The sequence below is a fragment of the Tenrec ecaudatus genome, chromosome 5, assembly GCF_050624435.1.
Source record: "Tenrec ecaudatus isolate mTenEca1 chromosome 5, mTenEca1.hap1, whole genome shotgun sequence".
NCBI classification, from domain to species: Eukaryota; Metazoa; Chordata; class Mammalia; order Afrosoricida; family Tenrecidae; genus Tenrec; species Tenrec ecaudatus.
The window spans coordinates 22,947,384-22,956,489 of NC_134534.1; positions in this window are offsets into that span (position 1 = coordinate 22,947,384).

Here is a 9,106-nt window from a genome sequence, read left to right on the forward strand (position 1 = left end):
ACACACACGGCTGTCTTCAGTGATCATGTCGGGAAGATGGGTATCCTGCAATGGCTGCTTAGCAGGGCGAGGTGCTATTGTATTGGGGGATTATGCATTAGGAGGCCCAATGTCCATCTGCTACCCTACTACTGAACCTATAAATATATGCATATAAATCTATTGCCCCCATAAACATAAATATATTTACATATGTACATGTCTGTATTTAGGCTTCTCTGTATGCACTTTGCCTCCTACTCCTTTCCTCTATTTCCTTTCGCTTTCCTCCCGACCCATTACCATGTTTGGCCTTCATTCTGGATTCAGTAGTTCCTCTCAGTTACCTTGCTCTTGGTCACTCCCTTCCAGTCCTCCCCTCCCCTCATTCAATGTTGTTTTTGAAGTTTTTCCATAGTGATAAATTAAAAAACAAATCTATTGCCACTACGTTAATTCTGACTCATAACAACCCTCCAGGCCGAACAGAACTGCCCCTGTGGGTTTCCAATGCTATAAATCTTTACAGGAACAGACTGCTTCCTCTTTCTCCCATGGAAGTAGCCACGGAAAAGCTATGGATAGCACTGGGCCATTGTCAGAGACTGAAGGCCTGGTGAACAGACGTTGAGCATCATCACAGAGAGTACTGGAGGATGAGTCCCTCAGCATGGAAGGCACTCAAAATGCAATTGAGGAGGAACAGCCTTCTCAACGTAGAATCTATCATAATGACAAAGAGGGCACAGAGTCTCTAGGAATGAAGCCTTCAGGAGCAAAGCCCGTGGGACATTTCATTTGCTGATGGGGCATAACTCACAAAGAGAAGAAACTACAGGCATCAATTAAAGATTGGAACTTGGAATGTACAAAGTATGAATATAGGAAAATTCAAAGTCATCAAAAATGGATGTATAAAGATTGTTCTTCTAAGTGTCAGTCAACTGACAGGGACTGGGATTGGCCATTGTGAATCAGGCTGTCATACTGTGCTAAGAATGATAGATTGAAGAGGAATGGAGTTGCAATCTTCATCAAAAGAGCATTTCAAGATCTTTCTAGAAGTTCAGTGCTGTCTGTGATAGGATAATATATACGTTCATATAAGGAAATCTAGTCAATATAACAATTATTCAATTGTAACAACCACTAAAACTAGTGATGAATAAACTGAAAAATTCTATCAATGTCTTCATCCTGATATTGATTAAACCTGCAATCAAGATGCATTGGTGATTATTGGTGATTAAAATGCAAATGTTGGAAACACAGAAGAAGTAATAGCACTTGGAAAATATAGCCTTGCTGCTAGAAATGAAACTTGATATTTCAAGATAAAATTTTGCAAGACCAACAACTTCATAGCAAACAACTTTTTGCAACAACAACAACAACAACAACAAACAATGACTATCCATATGGCCTTCACCAGACAGAGTACCCAGAAATCAAATGGACAACCTCTATGGGAAGAGACAATGGAGAAGCTCAATATCAGCAGCTAAAATGACGCCAAGGGGCAACTGTGGAACAGAAAATCAATTGCTCTTTTGTAAGTTCAGGTTAAAGCTAAAGAAAATTAAAGTATGTAAGTTCATGAATGAAACTGTGACCTTGAATACATCCAACCTGAATTTTGAGACTATATCAAGAGACTATTTATTGTATTAAACACAGAAGACCTGAGAAGCTGTGGGATGACATCAAGTACATCATACATAAAGGAAGCAAAATGTCATAAAAATATAGGAAATAAAGAAAAGATCAAAATGGATGTCAGAAGAGACTGTGACCCTTGTTCTTAATTGTAGAGTAGGTGAGGCAAGTGGAAAAAATGCAGTAAAAGAGATAAGAAGAAAGTTTCAAAGGGAAGCTGAATATGAAAATAATAATTATTTATAATTTCTCAAGGGGTCCTGGATTGGGGAGGGAAAAAGAGGAGCTGATACCAAGGGCTCAATGGAGAGTAAGTGTCTAGAAAATAATGATGGCAACATATGTACAAATATGCTTGATACAATTGATAGATGGATTGTTATAAGAACTGTAAGAGCCCCCCATAAAATGATCTTTTAATAATAAATAAATAATAAAGCACTGCAATGATATGTGCAAAGACCTAAAGTTAGAAAAGCACAAAGGAAGTACACATCCAGCAGATCTTAAATAGACAGACGTGAATAAACAATTCAAGCCTTGAGTTGCAATATTGAAATATTCGATGGGAAAAATTTCGGATCATTCCAGAAGCATCAAAGAAGATGGAGGGAACACAGTCATTTTATCAAAAAGCACTAACGCCATTCAACCACATCAAGAGGCAGCATATGATCAAGGACCAAAGCCAATAAAGGAAGAAGCCCACGCTGCGCTGAAGTCATTAGCCAAAGCCACGGCCTCGGGAACTGAGGGAACACCAACGGAAATGTTTCCACAAACCGATGAAGCACTGGAAGCACTCACACTTCGATGCCAAAAATTTGGAAGATAGCTACCATATATACTCAGTTAATAGCTACCATTTATACTCAGTTAATAGCTACCATTTATACTCAGTTATAAGCTGACCTGAATATCAGCCGAGGCACATTTTTACCACAAAAGCTGCATTTAAAAAATATGCTGAAAAGCTTGGCTTCTACATGAGTGTATATGGTACCTGGCTAACTGACTGGAAGAGATTGATATTTGTACCTACTCTGAAAAAAGGTGACCCAATAGAATGCTCAAATTATATAACAATATCATTAATAGCACATGCAAGTAAAATTTTGCTGAAGAACATCCAACAATGGTCGCAGCAGTACATTGACAGGGAGCTGCCATACATTCAGGCCAGATGCAGAAGAGGATGTGGAAAAAGGGATATCGCCGCTGATGTCAGATGAATCTTGGCTGAATGTAGGGACTACCGGAAAGACGTTTATTTGTGTTTTATTGATTATGCCACGGCACTGGACTGTGTTGACTATAGCAAATGATGGATATCTTGAGAAGGACAGGAATTCCAGAACTCTTCATTGTTCTCTGTGGAAGCTGCCCTTAGACCAATCTGCATGGTTTAGAATCAAGGAAGGTGTGCGGTAGGATTTTACCCTCTCACCATACGGTCGCTATGGGTAGGAAATGACTTAATGGCACGTAACAAGAACAGCAACATTTTCTCTGCCTTCTCTGCCTATCTGCTGGATTGTTCTTAGAAACACATATACATGAAAATCATTTGTAAACTAAAAAATAATTACACAAGTATTATCACCATCAATCCTCAATGACTCTCTCAGTGATTTTCTCTAATATCAAAAGGCATTTCAACCTTCCAAATATCTGTTAATACGTCCACTTGTTTTATGTTGTTTTCTATGTTTGAGTTACATTTAACAATAAAAAGGTTGTCCATAGCTTCCTATAGACAAGTCAGGGTGCCAAGCTCCTCAGGTTTAAGACACTTGGCATCTGCTTTATTCATGACCAATACTCCATTCCTAGAAGGATATTGGCACATAAGTACCAATAAATTAAAGCATTTGTTGCACACAAAAAAAGGCATTTCTTTTGTGTTCAAGAATGAGACCATTTATTGTCGAATGCAGCCTCCTCGTCAAAGGGCCTCACCATGGGATTGCAGCTATGTTCTCTGTGGGTCCTCTGCTCCGCTGACCACAACCCCTCCTCTGGCGTATGAGCTTCTGAAGGCCATACTACGGTTTTACAGATTGGAGATGCGTTCCTTTTGTTTCTCCCTAATTCTGCATTAGGCAAAAGTCCCAGGACCAACGTAGTTCTTACTGTGCCCAGAGTTATCCATGCTCTTTTTGAACATTATTCTAATTTCTGCTCAGCTCCTCTCTCGTTCTAAGCTCAAAACCAAAGGCAAGTGGGAAGGAGTTGTCATGGGAGATAAAATATTATTGTGGCCATCTAAGCCTGAGGACAACCCATTAACCTTACCTCTCCTATCTGTCTTCTTGGGCTCCAGATTAGTGTCTCTCTTTAGCCCACACATTTGCTAGTTCCTACCACCACCTGGGAAAGAGTTTACTTTTTTTCCGGGATTTAAAAGATTACTTATTAGAGTGGCTAGAGCCACTCTCTATTGAAATATTTCACCATAAAATTTGACCTATATTGTTTCTTCCTTCCTTCCTTCCTTCCTTCCTTCCTTCCTTCTTTCTTTCTTTCTTTCTTTCTTTCTTTCTTTCTTTCTTTCTTTCTTTCTTTCTTTCTTTCTTTTGTTCTCACTCATGTACACATTCTTTTAAACCTGCTTATTATTTCATCTTGTGTCCCTGGCATCATGAGACCAGTCTATTACTTTATTATGAATTGGCTTGTACCTCCCCAAATATGTGCTCCCAACCTTTACGAATGCAGTGAGAGTCGCATTTGGGTGTGAGTTTTGGGTTATATACATGAGGTAGGATTAATGTAGGGTGTGTTTTTAGTTCATTTCTTACAAGAGATAAAAAAAAAAGCAGATCAGGCAAGCAGAGATGGGGTAAGATAGATGTCAAGATAATTACGGATCACCAAGGAAACAGGAAGCAGAAGCTCAAGATAAAATATCTTCCTCCAGAGAAGACAAAAGAGAGAATGGTTCCCTTAGAGCCAACACCCTGAATTTGGACTTCTAGCCTCCTAAACAGCGAGAAAATAAAGTTTCGTTTGTTCAAGCCACCCACTTGTAGTATTTCTGTTATAGCCGCACTAGATAACTTAGAATTTGATCCCTGGGGTGGGGTGTTATTCTAACAGATATATGAAAGGTGGAAGCCAATTTGGTATTGGGTAATGATGGGTAGAGGCTGTAAAGGTTTTAAGGTCCTTAATAATACACTGGACTGCCAACTACAAGGTTTGTTGTTCAAGCCCACCAGGCACTCAGAGGGAGAAAATGAGGCTCTTGCAATGATTTACACCCTGAGGAATCCTAGACAGAATCACTACCATTCTGAGTCAATTAGATGGCAATGGGTTTGGTTTGGGGAATAATAAAAGTCAAGATTTCTATAAAGAGACTGTGAGTAGAATTATGGACATCAATGACACATCTGGTGAGGTCTCAGCGGGGAGGAGAGCTGTACAGAAAAATCTCTATTGTCTTGGAGAATACAGATGTCACTAGTCACAGTGATGAATATGCTTCTGAGGAGGCTTTAAAAGTAAAATATGAGGAGCTGATATCAAGGGCTCAAGTAGAAAGCAAATGTTTTGAGAAAGATGAGGGCAACAAATGTACATAAGTGCTTGACACAATGGATGGATGTAGGGATTGTGATAAGAATTGTATGAGCCCCCAATCAAATGATTGTTAAAAAGAAAGTAAATGTTTAGAAAATAATGATGGCAACATATGTACAAATAAATATGCTTGATACAATTGATAAATGGATTGTTATAAGAGCTGTAAGAGCCCCAATAAAATGAACTTTTAATTTTTTAAAAAAGTAAAAGATGTGATTGGACATGGGAGGAGGAGGATGCTTTTTATGTAATGGTAAATAACTTGTTTGAACTACATTCAAATATTTGGCGAAAGGTAGAACTTGTAATTAATGAGAGGGAATATATGGCTGATGAGAGTTGTAAGCAAGATCTTAAGGGGGTATATGGTTTCTTCCTGCTGCTTGTAGTGAAATTTGAAAGGGAAGAGAGGGACTTAGCATCAACTGAACCAAATGAAAACAGGACTCAAAGACACCAAAAATTCTCTTGTGAAAACTGAGAACTAATTTTTCCTAAAATTTTCACCAAGGATGTGGCTGCAAAATTAGTTGTTAAAGAGATGAAATTTGTGATTAATAGACCTAATCAGCACCCACGCAGAAAACCCCTCAGTTTAGACCAAAGAAGGCAGAAATAATTTCTCTTGGAAAAATTAAAACAAGATGAGTTCCAACAAAGTAGAGAATAAAGATATCCCAAATATCCAATGCTTCAAAAATCCTGTCCCACTCCTTTATCCCTGATATCAACCACCACACCTTCCATTAGTATATTCCCTTACATGCCAGTGTTCTGTGGGTTTCTGAAATGTCTGCACACAACTCACAATGTGAAGAAAAATGACTCACGGGGTTAGGGTTGCTCTTAATCCAGTTCAGATGTCTGTCTGGGGAACTTCCTCATCCACAGGACTGTGGAAGCTGGTGCAAGCAGGTCAGGAGATAGGCAGCAACTCAGGTGCCGAGGAAGGGAGATCAGGCAGAGATGCAGGCTCAGAAGGATGCTCTCTAGTCTTGGCTTTTCTCTCTTGCTGGTAGAAAGATCCCACCCCCTCTGAGATGGTTCACTTTATACTCAAAAAGATGGCAGTCACAATTGACCATGTTCAGAATCACTCACAGACGAATCATCTAATTTCAATCAGGCATCTTTTTCTGCCCTTGCTCTCAACCCCCTCCCCGCCCCGCCCCAACCCCATGTCACACTTTTTACTCAGACCCATCAAGAAAATGGTCATCTGGTGGGAGTAACAAAGACCATCACTAGAAGAGTTGTAAATAATCCACTGTGCTGCAACAGGATAGAGCAAAACTGAAAGGCAAGAAGGATGTCGGCTTCTTGGATTTCTACTGGTAGAAACAACCCAAAGATGATACATCCTTCATTCTTCATAAAAAAAAAAAACAAAACAAAACAAAAAACTAGGGGGTGGGGGGAAGGAAGTGTCCCAGGAGCAGGAGCAGCTCTGGTGATAACCAGACTCAGGAAAGGAGACTGGACACCGAGCTGCCTTGGTTTCAGTGAGTGGTAGAGCCATGACGTCTTGGGTTTCAGAAAGTCAGATGCCCATGAATTCACTGGAGTGAGGAGCTGCCATGCCCAAGTGACAGAAGAATGTGGCCTTGACGGCCTGAGGTGGGAGGATTACACCCAGATGAGTTAGGACAAAGGAGCTTCCCAAATCCAAAGAAGAATTACCATCCCAATGGGTCTGGAAAGTTCAGCGGAATCCCAAGATGGAGAGGCCTCTCCCCAGTGAGGTCATGGCCTCGAGTCTGAAAGGGGTGACCCTTGCCCAGATGGTTGCACAGAAAAGAAGATTATTTTCGGGCCTTGAGAATCAATGTAAGGTGTCTGTTGTGTTTTGGCCTTGTTTGAGGCTCAATTTTCATTCTCTCTCTACAATTTTTTTTTCATTTGTATGTGCTTTGGAAACAGGTAACTTGTAGTTACGTTCACAGATAAACAGTAACTGCCCCAGGCTGGAATAGACCTAATGTCTCTCCCATATTTTTTTGAGGTAATTCAGAATGTACAATTTTGCATTTGAAGTTTATTTAGGACTTTAGGGATGCTGTGAAGGGTTAGATCTGTTTGCATGTGTCAAGAACATGAATATTTGGGGGCAGATAGAGCTGCTATGATTTGGTATCAACTCCACGACAGTGAGTTAGTTGTTTGTTTGTTTTTTAAAGGGTGGAATATTACTGATTAAATTATGGTCCCCAAATATATGTTTTCTAACTAATAACCTCTATGCTTGCATTTATAATCCCATTTGGGGATGAGTTTGTGTTATGCTAAGGAAGTAGGATTAGTGTAGGGTGTGTTTTGAGTTAATCTTTTATAAAAGATAAGAGGAGCAAATTAGGCAAGTAGAGATGGTGTCATATAAATGCCAAGATACCTGAAGACTTAGGAACCAGGAAGCAGAGCTGAAGAGTCTAGGACCTTACTCCAGAGTTGACAGAGAGAACGCCTTTTCCTGTAACCGGCACCCCAAATTTGAATTTTTATCCCTCTAAACTGTGAAGGAAAAAAAATCATATAATTTTAAAGCTACTCGCTACACTAGATAACAAAGACCCAGCTCAAGAGTGATCACATTACAAGAATTGCGTTTGAATACAGAGGATGGGAGAGGCTTCCACTGTCTTTGGGGGGGGGGAATCTGTACATCTAAATCCAGCTTTTGGATGCTGGATTAAAACTAACATTAGACAAAAACGGAAATAATCACATTTTCTCTTTGCTATATTTTTTTCCTGTAGATAATTCTCCCAGGACCCTTGTAGAAGAGGGATAGCTCAGCTGTGTTGATGCCATTAATTACTCACACATTACGTCTATGAACTTACACATATGGATTTGCATCAACAAATGCCAAGAGTTGCCCACTGATTCTTGCAAATGACAAGTCTCAAACTCCCAGTGTATACTCAGCTAGGATACCATGCAATGAATTCTAATCTACATTTTCTTCAATTTGGAACCACTTCCATGGAGAGAAAATGAGCACCATCAAGGGGGGAGGGAAGACTGATATCTTTGCCAGATAAAACATAATTTGCTTTATTTTTCCCCTTTGCACCATTAAGAGATTTATTGTCTCCTGTTTATTTTCAGCACTTTCCTTCATTTCTGGGAAGTCTGACCTGCCTAAATCATTATTGCATCTGAATAGAGTTTTGCAGACAAATTTCCAGTAATGGGCTCGAATGATGGGTTTTATTTGGCATTCTGATGGCCCTTTGTGACATAGAGAAGGGCACTGCTTCTTCCATGTTTCTTGAGTAATAATCATGAGTGGCTTCTCGGAGCCTATTAGTATAGTCTGGAGTACCCCACCACACACTGTAAATTTCATTTTAGTCATATCTTATGTAAACTCTGCCTTTCCCATCATGAACTATTTGTGCTTTCTGATATGCAAAACTGTTTTAATGGACATTCCAGGCAAGCGTACCTTTTGGTTCTGGCAAACTTGTTTGGTTTCTGTTCCTGGGTAGAAACACCCCTCATTGAGTTACATATGATTTGGAAGCAGGAAACCTTTCTCTGGATCTTGATTCTACCATTTGTAGACATCAGAACCTGGGCAAGTCACTCATCCTCATCTATCAAAAGGGGTTATTGGGATGATTGAGTCTCCAATTGGGAATTCCTTTTTCTTGAGGAAATTGTTCAGTATAGAAAGGAAAGAAATTACTAGCACCAATGGAAATTCTGAACTACAAATGCTTTTAAGGATGAAAATAATTGGCATATCATGAAACTAAACTACTCTCATTTTGCAGTGGTTCCACTCAATTGTTTTAGTTCCATGAGGATTTTTCCAGGACTTTTTCCCCTGGGCAAAACAGTGAGAGGAATGCCAATTCTCGTGGGAAATTTTAGAAAC